We start from the raw sequence: 14,325 nt of genomic DNA, 5'->3' as shown, positions 1-14,325 counted from the left end.
GACGGAAAGACGGACGGACGGACGGACGGACGGACGGACGGACGGACAACCCGAAAACATAATGCCTCCGGCATCACTTCGTGGCGGAGGCATAAAAAGCACCCCTGTTTTAACGAACGCAGTAATAATTTTCGTTACAACGAAGTAAAAAACAAAACAAAACAAAACAAAAAAACAGGTCCCAAAGCTATCATCTACACCTTTCTATAACTTCAGTTATAATGAAATTTCGATATAACGGGAGAAAACAAAAAATGCCGGTCTGGACAATGTTTGTTATGATTGGGGTGCATTGTACTGTAGTCTTTTGGAAACATTATTTTGACTCCCATCATAAATCTAGCAAGTTCTACAATTCCATGAAATTGGATTTCTTCGAATAATTACTTCAACCACTAACAACTTCCTGATGTGGTATGGAAAGTCAGACTAAGATAAGCTATGTTCCTCCAGAAACAGACACATTGTAAAGACAGACATCTAAGAAACCTCTGGTGAGGATGTTACACTACATTCAGCTACTGCTTTCTTTCCAAAGTCTGTTTGGTCCCCAAAGTCTGTTTTCTCCTATCTTAGGCCGTGTTTATGCTTCCCTTTTTCGGGCCAGAATCAGCATTTTGAAACGTGATTAGTGCAAAACGCTGTTGCGTTCATGCTTACTTCGACAGAAACGCTGATTCAAAACGCCGATCCAAAACGCACAAAAAGGTGCATTTACGATCAGCGTTTCTGACTAATCACATTTGACGGGGAAGCATAAACGCAACAGCGTTTCTAAACGCGTTAAGAGTGACACCATCTAAACGCCTTTCCAGTTCACGTGAAAAAGCGCGCGCCTGGCCAGCCAGCTACCCTGGCCTTTGCAGTTTTCCCATGTACTGTGAACGCATGTCTTTCCCAGCTGCTCTCTCAGGCCAGGCCACCGATCGCAGCGCGCGCCCCAATTTGACCTGCCTCTGCTGAGGTCAGCGAAGCAATCGCAAACGCTCTTTCCAAGGCTCGAAGAAAGTGAGCATAAACAGTGCTCCCGTGAACGGCGTTTTGAATCAGCGTTTTGAATCAGCGTTTCAAAATGCTGATTCTGCCTTCGCAAATTGAACACACCCTTACTTAAGATACAATTGAGTATCGGCGGTTTGATTGACATCAAGGAGGAGACTGCCCCCGGTAGTGGATACATGTTGCCTCTATGCTTTAAGCAATATGCAATATGTGATACGAGGGGGAGACCGACTTGTGAGTTGACGGGTAATAACGTCCTGGTTTACCTTCCTGCGGTGGGGACTGTTGGGTCTGCTGGCTATACCAGTAGGAGACAAACAAACCAGGGCGACAAACTTCAAACTTCACGAGGTGATGACCCTTCTTCAGCCTTACTAATCAACCGAAAGAGGTTCGGCAGCAGGCCAACGACCTGCTCTGGGAAAACTTCTATCTTTGCTACTAAAACGGATCACCATATTTCGGCGGATCCTCGGCGGCTAGGCCTACAGTCGTCCCCAACAGTGGGCTCCATGACGGGTAGCAGTGAAAGCCTCTCATCGGAGGAAGCTGCTGGGCTTGAAGACTCGAATCCTGACTGCAAAGAGTGCGACCCGCATCGGCTACTGGAATGTTAGATCTCTCTATGAGTCTACAAAATTAGATGAACTATGTGAAGAAATGGACAATTATGAAATAAGTATCCTTGGCCTAAGTGAGGTACGTTGGTTAAATTCCGGGGAATTGAAACATGAGAATAAGACAATACTTTTCTCAGGACGGCACGATGGCATTCATCGTGACGGAGTTGCCATTCTCCTGAACAAGGCAAGCAAGGCTGCTCTAGCTGAGTGGGAACCAGTTAATGAACGTCTGATGAGAGCACGTTTTGTCACCCAACATGCAAGAGTCTCAATTATACAATGCTATGCCTCTACAAACCAACATGAAGAGGACAAGAAGGACAAATTTTACCTTCAATTACAAGACTTGGTTAACAAGATACCGCGCCATGACATCAAGATCATCATGGGTAACTTAAATGCCCAGATAGAGGGCGTCAGGACAGGCTTTGAAACTATACTAGGACCCCATGCCCTGGGCAGAAGAAGTGATAATGGCGACCGTTTCATAGAATTCTGTTCCATGAATGATATGAAAATTGGATCTACTATGTTTGAACATTAAGACATCCACAAGATTACTTGGATTTCTAATGACCATGTGACAAAAAATCAGATTGATCATTTTGCTTTAGGACCATCTTGGAGAGCAAAATGCATTCATGATGTGCACTGCTACAGAGGAGCTGATATAGGCAGTGACCACATTCTTGCAATTGCCAAGTTGAAGATAAAACTGAAAAAAGCAAAAGAAATCAAAGACATCTAAGAAATTTGATGTTACTAAGCTTAAATATGTTAATGTAAGGGACCCATTCGAATTATCTCTTCAGAATCGATTCAATGCCCTTGCTGAACCCTAACCTGGCTCAGAGGAGTGGTGGGATACAAAGTAGCTTGAAGGATGCCATGGATTCAGCAGGCAAGGAGATCCTACGCTATCGAAAATCACTGAAGGAAGACTGGATAAGCAATAATACCTGGAATCTAATTGAAGAAAGGAAACAGATCCACCTAAGACATCTAAGCCGGGCGCAACAGAATAACACTGACCCAGCTCGAGAGGATTACTGGCGAAAAGACAGGGAGGTGAAAAGAAGAGCTCAACGTGACAAGAGAGTATGGCTGGATGCTCAAGCTGATGCAGCTGAGGCAGCAGCGAGAAATGACATGAGAACAGTGTATCGCATAGCAAAGAAGATAACTCACACAGATTCTTCTACTTCGAGAGCTGGCCCAATTGAAGCAAAAGATGGAACACTTCTTTCTGAAGGGGAAGAGAAACTTGAAAGATGGGCTGAACATTTCAAAGATGTACTCAATAGACCTGCACCACAATCACCTGCTGAGCCAGTTCAACCTAATGAGACCTTACCAATTAACACTGATGACTTCACCCGTGCAGAAATTAGAGCAGCCATCAAGAAGATGAAAAACAAGAAGGCACCAGGTATGGATGCGATCTCAGCAGAGATGCTAAAGGCTGGTGGAGAGACTGTCGTTGCATGGCTACTTGAAATTTGCAACAGTGCATGGAATGGTGGGAAGGTGCCCCAGGACTAGAAATATGGGGCTGTTGTCTGCATTCCAAAGAAAGGAAATTTAGCCGATTGTGACAACTGGAGAGGAGTAGCTCTTTTATCCATCCCTGGAAAAGTGTACTGTCAGATGATTCTGAACAGATTGAGAGAGGTGGTTGATGGGAAACTTTGCCAACAACAGGCTGGCTTCAGACCCAAGCGCTCCTGTTCAGAGCAGATTTTCACTCTCAGGCGTATCATTGAAAGAGCTATGAGTATCAAGTCCCATTGGCAGTCAGTTTCATAGACTTTAGTAAGGCTTTTGACAGTATTCATAGACCATCGTTATGGAAGGTTCTTCTTTTGTATGGAATCCCAATAAAAGTTGTTGATGCAATTCAGCAGATCTACCAAGATTCTAGATGCTGTATTAGAACAGATGATGGGATCAGTGACTGGTTTCAAGTCCTCACTGGTGTCAGACAAGGATGTATTTTATCACCAATCCTGTTTGCAATTTAGCAATTGACTGGGTGATGAAACAAGCAACAGTAGGGCGGGGGATTACTTGGATGGAGGACCAAGTCCTATCTGATCTTGACTTTGCTGATGATATAGCAGCCATAGCTGACAACCCATCTGACCTTCAACAGCTAGTCAGAAGTATAAGTGATGAAGCAGGGAAACTGGGCCTGGTCATTAGCACCAAAAAGACAAAAAACATGTTATCAGGCGACCACCAACCTCCACTTGATGTCTTTATTGGCCAAGAAAAGATTAACATTGTGGATGACTTCACATATCTTGGGAGTTCTATAAACAAGGAGGGTGTGACTGCAAAGGAACTTTAATAACTGTCGTATTGGGAAGGCTTCTGCTGCCTTCAAGAAGCTGAACACAATCTGGTCAAGCAAGAAATTTTGCCTGAAAAACAAACTTCGATTCTACAACTCAAATGTCCTATCAACACTCCTTTATGGTTGTGAAACTTGGAACTTGAAAACATCTGAAGAATCCAAGCTTGATGGATTTGACTCAAAATACCTCCGAAGAATACTGCACATTAAGTGGAATGACTTCATTACCAACAAGGAAGTCAGAGAGAGAACTAATCAACTTCCAGTATCCTCCATCATTTGTAAAAGGCGGCTTAAGTGGCTTGGGCATGCTGCACGACTTCCACCTGATCGTATACTGTAGCTAACCAATCCCTCTGCTGGGTTCCTCCAGGCAGAAGGAGAAGAGGCAGACCACGAATGAACTGGCAACAGACTGTCCGCAGAGATGTTAAAGACCTAAAAGAGTGGGAGGATATCAAGGCCCTAGCCGCCGATAGACGAAGCTGGAAGAAGATGACCGCCTCATGCATCGGATGACGCAGGAGCTACTAAGTCTAAGTCTAAGTTTCTTCTTGTGCCACCGATACGTGTCTCAGCAATCGAAAACTTCCCTTCTGAGATTATGGGTGAGCTTTATCTTTTAACAGGAATTTCACTGATAATTATACCAAATGATGACAGTAAGATGTCTTGTCATAGTTGTGCTGGCCATAATCTATATTTGTGTTTAAAGATGTTTATTGTGGGCTGAGGGAGATTTGTTTTGCAGAATGTTTCATTAGACAAAAGAATCTAGCTGACTGACATAGTCGCTTTACAAGAAACTGTATAATGTCCTTTTTTTTTTCTCTAGAGGATTACCTTTATCATGTACATGTGCTTTCTGCTGTACCATCCCAAGGCAACATATGTGTACATACTTGAACATCAGTTTTCACCAGAAAATGTCTTTGCTGCCAAATACATGACACATTACTCCAATCCACCATAAGTGAAATGATGTGATGGAATTCAAAGGTTTACACGATAATTGGATTAAATTCCAATACTTAAATACTGGTATTTAAGTGGGATCATTGTGTGTTTGCCAGCAAGACACCGCTGAACCCTTTAAGTGTCCCTTGACGAGTTCAATGGCTAGTGGTGACAAGACAGATTCCTACAAGTCATTCCTGTCCAATGCCGAACAGTTCCGAGTCATTAATGCTGTTCCAGTTGAACTCCGTTTAGGGAGTGAAGAAATTGTTGAAAGCTTTGTTACACACAGCTCGATGGCACAGATCTCGCCATTTGAAATTCAGTAATTCTAAATAGGAGAAGGCCAAGAAAAAGAGTTCATGCCCCAAATGAAGATCAGAAAAGGCCCACTAAGTGCAGAGCATAAGATGTTCAAAAATGTTTCTGGGTGGATAATGTCCTCTATGAAGTGTCAACACTCGACACTGATAAAAATATCCGGGACATGATCACAGAGCTCGATGACACCTTACTAATGGCCAGAATAGTTGGAAGAGATATATTGCAATGGAAGCAAGATTTCATTTGACATGTCTCCTCAAGCTCAGAAATCGCTATCGCAGTCACACTTGCAAGGCAGGCCAGACGCCAGAAAACATAGATGAGAGGGCGCCTACTCTAATATTGTTTTATGATCCTCAAGGAATCCGTGTGGAGAATTTGAACCTTCAATCAGCAGTGTTAGAGCAAAACGAAAAAGAGAGCACTCAAAAGAAAAAACAAGCAACACTTTTTAAGATAGTCCCGGCCCTTTTGCCCACCCCCCCCCCCCCCCCCCCCCCGAGTTCAGACACTTATATTCCACATAAATTGTACACAATGCTTCGACCAAAAATGTCCAAATTTAGGTTCTTAGCCAAACCAAAAATAAAAAGTATACAAATATATATTGTCATCAAATCACCCATAAAAGCGGGGAGATTGCAATTAGTGTCAACCATTTTGAAATTTGATTTGTGTGTGTGTCTTTTCATTAAAGATTCCAGGAGAGCTCCTACTCTAATATTGATTACCGGTAATAGTCCTCGCCTCAAGGAATCCGTGCACCAAATTTGATGCTTTTATCAGCCTTTGTATACAAGCAAAAAAAAAAAAACCACAAAAAACAAACAAAAAAACAAACAAACAAGACATTTTTTATGGGGGTTCCCGCCCCTTTTGCCCTACCCCCTCCCCCAGCCTTTCTGAGACTTTACATTACGCAAGAATACAAACAATGCTCCTACCGCAATGTCCAACTTAACTCAAGTTCTAAACCACACCAAGACTAAAATATACTGTCATCGTATCACCCATATGACATGAAAAGTGAGGGGTTGGCCATAAGTGTCGGCCATTTTGAAATTTGAACTTTGTGTTTGTGATGGTGTGTGTGTGTGTGTGTGTGTTTTCCTTAGAAATTCCAAGAGGGCTCCAAAATTGTTCACTAGTCCTCAAGTAATCTGTGCGCCAAATCTGATGCTTTTATCTGCGGTGCATAGAGCAACACGAAAAAACAAAAACAAAAACAAAAACACACGCAAAAGAACAAACGAACAACCAGTTTTTAAGGGGGGGGGGGGGGGGGGGGTGTCCCGTCCCTTTTGCCCATACTAAGGCTCTAAACCAAACCAAAAGTAAAAAAAATATGTAATATATTGTCATCATATACCACTCACCAATAAGACATGAAAAGTGAGGGGTTTGCCAGTTAGTTAAGTGTCGGCCATTTTAAAACTTCATCTTTTTAGTGTTTTCTCAAAAATTCCAGGAGGGCTCCTACTGTAGTGTAATATTGTTTAATAGTCCTCCAGGAATCCGTGTGGCAAATTTGATGCTTTTATCCGCCATGTACCAGTAATTTCACTAAGCGACCTGACTAGCCTAGGGGGAAGAGAGAGAGAGAGAGAGAAGAGGTGAGAGGAGAGAGATCAGAGAGGGAGAAGGAAGGAGAGATGGCCCACGGAGAGGAAGCTGCTTATTTTTAATGTAAGACTAGACTAGTGTAAGAGAAAATTCATGACGTGATATTAACGTTAAACAGCTTTAAAACTGCTAACGTTAAGTGTTGATCTCCAGTTATGTCACCCGGCCGTAAGCCGTACCGTAAATCAAACTTAAAATTACTGCAGGTTAGATGCCTCCCTCCGTCTGTAGCTGTACGAAGTAGGGTTCTCGAAGTCTAGTTTTTCTAATCACTTTTTCGACATTTACATCTCTCCTCGCCATAGAAGATCATTAATAGGAGACGTTGTCTCCGCGCCCGAGGTACATTTTTTAGACGGCGCAGATTGGGGACCCTAAAAAATCTATTGGGGACCCTATCCCTAAACCTAACCCTAATCCTAACCTTAACCATCAAACCCTATTAAACCCTTACCGCAGCAGCGACCCCATACGGACAAATACGTACCGTAAAGTTACTGTGTTACAGCGCCCCGCGACGGGGTTACCCTAACCCTTGACCGAAAGATCGGTCTGTATCTGTCCGTCGGGGAATGTTCCGCGGAGACTGCGTCTGGCTTCACGGATCCCCTCCGTATACACTAGGACAGCGTTAATGGCAAAATATAAAAGAGTCCTCCAGACAGACGGATCTTTCTGTCTACCCTAACCCTAACCCTAACCCCAACCCCAACCCCAACCCCAACCCTAACCCTAACCCTAACCAAAAACCCTAACCCAACGTTTTTCCCATAGGTTTAACACGCGCCATGCCCCAATCTGTGCCGTCTTAAAAAAAAAAAAAAAAAAAAACGCTCCCCCGGTCCCCACAAGATACAGACCGATCTTTCGGTCAACCGCACTGTGTCCATGCAAGGCACCCACTTACAGCATAATGAGGGTATGGGACTAACCTGACTCATGAACTAGACAGAACGAACGCAGAGATCTAGAACAGCGTTAGACCGGTGTCCTAGCATTCTAGTATCTACAGACAATTTCAAAGTGGCTTCAAAGTTATTTTTCTATTCAGCAATGATGATTTTAAAATAAGGCTTCGTACAAGGATTCCTCCAACAAAAACACAAACGAGTTCTCCATACTCACAGTACGCACAGAAGCGCGGCGGGCGGCGTGTTTTTTTTAGACGGCACAGATTGGGGAAACTAAAAATCTATCGGGGACCCTATCCCTAAACCTAACCCTAATCCTAATCCTAACCCTAACCATCAAACCCTAACCCTAACCCTAACCCTAACCCCAACCCTAACCCTAACCCTAACCATAACCATAACCAAAATACCCTAACCCAACGTTTTTCCCATAGGTTTAAAACGCGCCATGCCCCAATCTGTGCCGTCTTAAAAAAAAACGCCGGCGGGCGGCGAATTTTCTTTTCCGAAACTCTAACGTTGCGTTAAACTAGCTACAGTTATGTAGGCCTACTAGAGTAAAACGGAGTAAAACGCGTCGATTGAGTAAAGGCTATCAGTAGTGTACTAGTAGGTTTTTGTACGCATGCGCGTGGACTCTGTGACCAGTACTTGTGTTGCTTTCTTATGGTCGTCTTGAACTTGAACTTGAACTTGAACTTTATTCTATTCAGGGGCGGATCCAGGAAGGACCGCAACCGACGCACGCCCCCCTTTAATTTTTGCTGAAACAAGAAATAAAAAGAAAAAAATGGGGGAGGGGTGCGTGCGCCCCCTTCAATTTTGTAAACGCGTCCCCTCTTTACGGAATTCCTGGATCCGCCCCTGCCCTTTCGACCCCTTTCGGAGTATGAGAACATACATTGTATATACATGTCTATTATACATACATACAAGCATAAATACATGAAATAAAAGAGAAAGGAATATGAGTACACGTATATTATAACAAGCTAACAGTTACAACAAGATGGCAAAAAGTATCGGAAAGATGGAACTATTTGTATATTAAATACTGCAACTATATCAATTCGCTTTTTCATCACACTTGCAAATCTGAACAGATATAACTTGAATAATATATATGATAATAAGTATGTTAAACGACTTGAAAAGAAAAGAGAAATATATATTTATATATATATGTATATTCATATATACATATGAACTTATCTATTAAACTTTGACATAATGATATGAGCAAACTTGGCAAGTTTTGACAGTAATTTGGCATTTGAAGTATTGAATAAACTATTCATTTTTAAGGCATTTGGACGTTTGGCAAACTGAGAGGGAATATATTTGCTTCAGTCTAACGTACAATAAGAACACTCAAATAAATAGTGAAATTCGTCACCAATCTTACCCAGGTTACAAAGATTACGTAATCTATTCTGTCTAGGAATACCTTCATAACGACCCTTGGTACAGGGTAAATAATGATTGCCACATCTGAACTTACAGAGATTCATTCGATCTTTATCATTAAGTTGTCTAAGATAAGGCTCTAAAGTAAGGTTGTCTTTAAAAATCCTGTAAATTACACATTGGTTATTTGCAAAAATCTCGCTGTGCCAGTCTTGAATGATCATATCATTTTGGCGTAGCTCTAGAGGGGAATTAGCCATTTAGAATTTATTACGTGCTGTTGTGACCAAATGTTCCCCAACCCACAGTTGTCTAAAATGCTTCTAATTTTCGTGATCCATTTAGAATGGAAAGAGTTGTTTAAATCATGATGTAAACTGTTAATCAATTCATACAACATACATGATAATTTTGTTTGTTTCCCAATTAAAATTCTACACCAAAAACTTATCATTCTACTTTCTACCAGTTTTGATAGTTTATAACGACCAGTCTCACCATAAACAATACAACTCGCTGTGGATTTATGAACTCTCAAAATATTCCGTAAAAATTTCCTATAGAATACCTCTATGTGCATTATGTTCTCAAATCCCCATACCTCGCTCCGAAAGCAATGGACTACTGGTTTATCAAATAGATCGCAAGCAATATCAACTGGCAAATATAATCTCTTGACCTTACTCAGTACGCTGAACATCGCTCTCTTTGCCTGGCTCACTTGTTTTGAGATGGCTTTTTTAAAGCTGCCATTGTAATTGAAATTTACCCCAAGGTACGCGTAATCATCTACAATATCTAAAACATTTTCTCCAAACTTAAAGGTAGGTTTATTTCTAATTTTACCACTAGAAAAGACAACAATTTTAGTTTTGCTTGTATTGACAGTAAGGTGCCATAATTCGCAATAACAGAATAAAGCATCTACGGATTTTTGGAGGTCAGACGGACTTTCTGCCATTACGATCGTATCATCAGCATAGAGTAATACAAACAATCTCAAATAAATCTCTATATCATCCCCTAGAACTCCAGCCCTTTCGAGAAAGGCTGTGAGGCGAGAGTCAATAGCTGACGTAAAAAGTTTCCCAAGGCAGCTCAGAAGGGTGATACCACGATAATTATCTGGGCCGTTCACCGAACCTTTATTTTTATACAATGGAACAATGATACCAATACACCAATCCGTAGGGACGATGCCAGTATTCAATACTAAATTAAACAGTTTAACCACCGCAGCCAAAACATATGGTGGACAGTTCTTTAAAAATTCATTGATTATATTATCAGATCCATGTGCTTTACTGTTTTTAAGCTTTCTCACAAGTGACATTATTTCTTCTAATGTAAACAAACTATTAATCTCAACGTTCAATGAATGTGTTACCTCCCTTGGGCACTGGCGTAGCCGGGGGGGGGGGGGGGGCGATGGGGGCGGTCGCCCCCCCCCCCCCCCCCTAAGATTTGGACCGGGGATTTGGGAGGCGAAAAAAATATGCGTGTATACTGTATGCATGCACATGAAGCGGGTCTCCTTTGCAACCTTTCATCAAATAAGTTTTTTTTTTGAATATTTCACTCAAAGTGTGCACCAGATCGTTGAATTTCAATTCAAAATACGCAAAATCTCTCGTGCTTGTATCCCCCTCCCAAACCCTCCCCTCTGTGCCTCTTTCCCTAGCTAAGTACACTTTTCAGATTTACAAAAAATTCTGAATAATTCTGAGTGCACAAGACTTATATTCAGAAAACTGAAGGTTCCCTCATGTATAAGGGGAATTTCCCCTTTTAATCGACCCTTTCCTCCCTCAGCCCCCCCCCCCCCATCAGTTTTTTTTTTTTTGGTGATTTCCCAAATGTTGATTCCATCAAATATGCGTAAACGAGATATCTCAATTTCAACCTTAAAAAGATAAAAGCTCCATCGGAAGGGAAGGGTGGAGATAACACTCGCCCACGCCTTCTCCCTTCTCGCCCCCCCCCCCCCCCCCGCCATGCAAAGAAGTAGACTGTGGCTATACCCAGATCGCTTTATTTCAATTCTAAAAACGCAAAATCCCCCTTCCCCTAAGCTCTACCTCACTAGACTTTATACATAGGCACAGATGGTGCACATTCGGAATAAGAGCTAAATTCCGTGATTTTAACACTTCGATGAAAAAGTATTGCACAAAAAATTTGCACCAGATCGCTGAATTTCAGGTCTGAAAACGCAAAATCACCTTCGTGTGGGAGGGGATATGCCCCTATCTACACCCTCGGTGCATGCTTTTTCTGTTTGATTGCTGAACAGACAGCGTTCATGATATTCAGTGTAAGAATTAATACAAGAAGACTAGTGTATTTAGATTATACCATTTTAAATTGTTCAATAATAATAATCTACACTAAAATATACTGCTACCTTCAACAAGTGGGACTGTTTCACGTCGATAAAACGCGCAAAAACATGCATCAAATTGCACCATTTGCAAAATCAAAATGCAAAAAGTTCTTACCGTGGGAGGGGGGACACCCCCTCCCACACCCTCCCCCCCCCTCGCTCACTCCGCTCGCTCGGGTTCAGTCGCGTTCATGATATTCAGTGAAAAGAATTAATACAAGAAGTGTATTGGAATTATACCATTTTATAGGCAAATTGGTCAATAATAATCTACACTAAAATATACTGCAACTTTCAACAAGTGGGACTGTTTCACGTCGATAAAACGCGCAAAAGCAGGCATCAAATTGCACCATTTGCAACATCAAAATGCAAAAAGTTCTTACTGTGGGAGGGGGGACACCCCCCCCCTCCCACACCCTCCCCTCCCCCTCGCTCGCTCCGCTCGCTCGGGTTCAGTCGCGTTCATGATATTCAGTGAAAAGAATTAATACAAGAAGTGTATTGGAATTATACCATTTTATAGGCAAATTGGTCAATAATAATCTACACTAAAATATACTGCAACCTTCAACAAGTGGGACTGTTTCACGTCGATAAAACGCGCAAAAACATGCATCAAATTGCGCCACTTGCAACATCAAAATGCAAAAAGTTCTTACTGTGGGAGGGGGGACACTCCCCTCCCCCACGCTCGCTCCGCTCGCTCGGGTTCAGTCGCGTTCATAATATTCAGTAAAAAGAATACAAGAAGTGCATTTAAATTATGCCATTTTATAGGCAAATTGTTCAATAATAATCTACATCAAAATAAACTGCTACCATAAACAAGTAGGACTGTTTCACGTTGATAAAACGCGCAAAAACATGCATCAAATTGCACCATTTGCAACATCAAAACGCAAAAAGTTCTTACTGTGGGAGGGGGGACACCCCCTCCACACCCTCCCCTACCCCCTCGCTCGCTCCGCTCGCTCGGGTTCAGCTCCCTCGCAGACTAACCGCCCCCCCCCAAGATGAAATCCTGGCTACGCCGTTGCCTGGGTATGCCCATAGATGTATCCTGACTGAGTCATCACTCACTGTCGTTTCTCAGGAATGATTCAGGATATGGAGGGGGTTCAATTATGGCGATATATTTTTTGTTATTGTTTGTTTGTTTGTTTTCGTACATATTTTGTAGATTGTCCCCAGTTACTCGCGTCATAGCATGTTTACATCTAGGCCTATACTATTTGACGTTGTCAACGTCTGAGCCATACCTTACAGTGTATGTCGATGATACGTTCTTCGCGAGCGAGCGCTTGAGAAAATTATGTATACATTTTCGTACAAGATAGAATACTGTTCAGCTCTGTCACTCTGTTACCTGTCTGAAGGACGGCGTACAAACGTCATGCAATATGCCAAAATTGATACAATCGGATTTTTGCTTCCTCCATTTTTTTTTTCAAAATTCAGGGGGGGGGGAATGATTGTACAGGCCATCCCCCCCCCCTCCTCCATTTCAGGGGGGGGGATATACCCCCCCATCCCCCCCCCCCCCGGATTTACGCCCATGACCTATACACACATACGTACTGGTTTTCATCATTTCCCCGACTGCTGCTAGAGCCCGGATCTGCCCGGTCGCACGTTGAGAGAGGTCTCCTGCTCTCCACAGATGTCAGACATCATACCTGTTTCTTATTTTGCGTGCTAACCACTGGAAATTCCCCTTGCTGAAACGAAAAAGTTTCCAATGCATCTCAGCAATGAACATGAAAAATTTCTTGTTGATTTATACCAGTCTTCCACAACTTTGTGGAAGACTAAAGAAAAATCAGTAAGTCATCTCGAACAACGCAACTGCTAGATTCTACCTCTGGCCATCAGTGCAAAATGAGTATCAATATTCATATCGATTTTCCCAACCTGACACTGGTAGGAAAATTGAGAATTTGGGAAATTTGATGTCTCCAAAGCATCTCTTGAAAAGGCTTGCCTGACTATTCCTGCGGGGTTGAGATCATAACCCAACACCACCATTTCGTGTCATCATTTAATATCGTGTTGCAATGTAAATGTGATGTTGTTGTTTTCATCACAAAAACACGTGACAATTAGCTAAAAAAAAAGTTTAATGTTGGAAAGTCATGACACTTACATACGTCAAGAAAGTTAAGCAAACAATGTATCCATACAAAAGAGGTAAAGTGCAGTTTTTAAGTAGAGAGTGCCAATCGTATAGTTAGCGAATCACAATTTGGAATGTACATGGTGAAGGAGTAATAGAGACGGAGGAAGAGGGGCAAAAGATATACACATTGTATCATGTCAATCATGTTTAATGGTAAGAGGCATTCCCTTTTTTCGGTACTGGGGGAAACTAGGAAATTAGGAAAAACGTTTACCTCTTTTACAATGTCCTTCACAAAAGTGATATAAGATAATCAGAGAAAAATGAGGAGAAAATGGAGCTGAATAACTTATGCCAATCAATACAGAACCAGAGCTCTCGACATCCACTCCTGCCATCGTTGGTGGGAATGGCAAAGACATTATAATTCGAAGCTACCTTTTCCCCTTTTCATATGAATTTGATTTTATTATAGTCATGTAGCGAAGAAGAAAAAACAGTTCAAATAAATAAGTGTTGCTTTGCTGTGTATAACATCCACTTCGTCTCGAAAATTCAATGGAAAAGAAGTATTCAATGTTGATACATTATTATCATATGTTTTGTTAAAATGTGTTCTT

General features: G+C 42.0%; 1 pseudogene; it reads right to left on the bottom strand.

Annotated features, from left to right (window-relative positions):
* Positions 1 to 7,909, bottom strand: part of LOC139735347 (uncharacterized) — a 133,163-nt pseudogene extending 125,254 nt beyond the window's left edge.
* Between the last annotated feature and the right edge of the window lie 6,416 nt (positions 7,910 to 14,325).

The sequence above is a fragment of the Diadema antillarum genome, unplaced genomic scaffold, assembly GCF_040938485.1.
Source record: "Diadema antillarum isolate AM-2024a unplaced genomic scaffold, OU_Dant_1.0 scf00000027, whole genome shotgun sequence".
Lineage (NCBI taxonomy): Eukaryota > Metazoa > Echinodermata > Echinoidea > Diadematoida > Diadematidae > Diadema > Diadema antillarum.
Note: the sequence above shows the minus strand (reverse complement) of the source record. Positions and strands in the feature narration are given on the sequence as shown.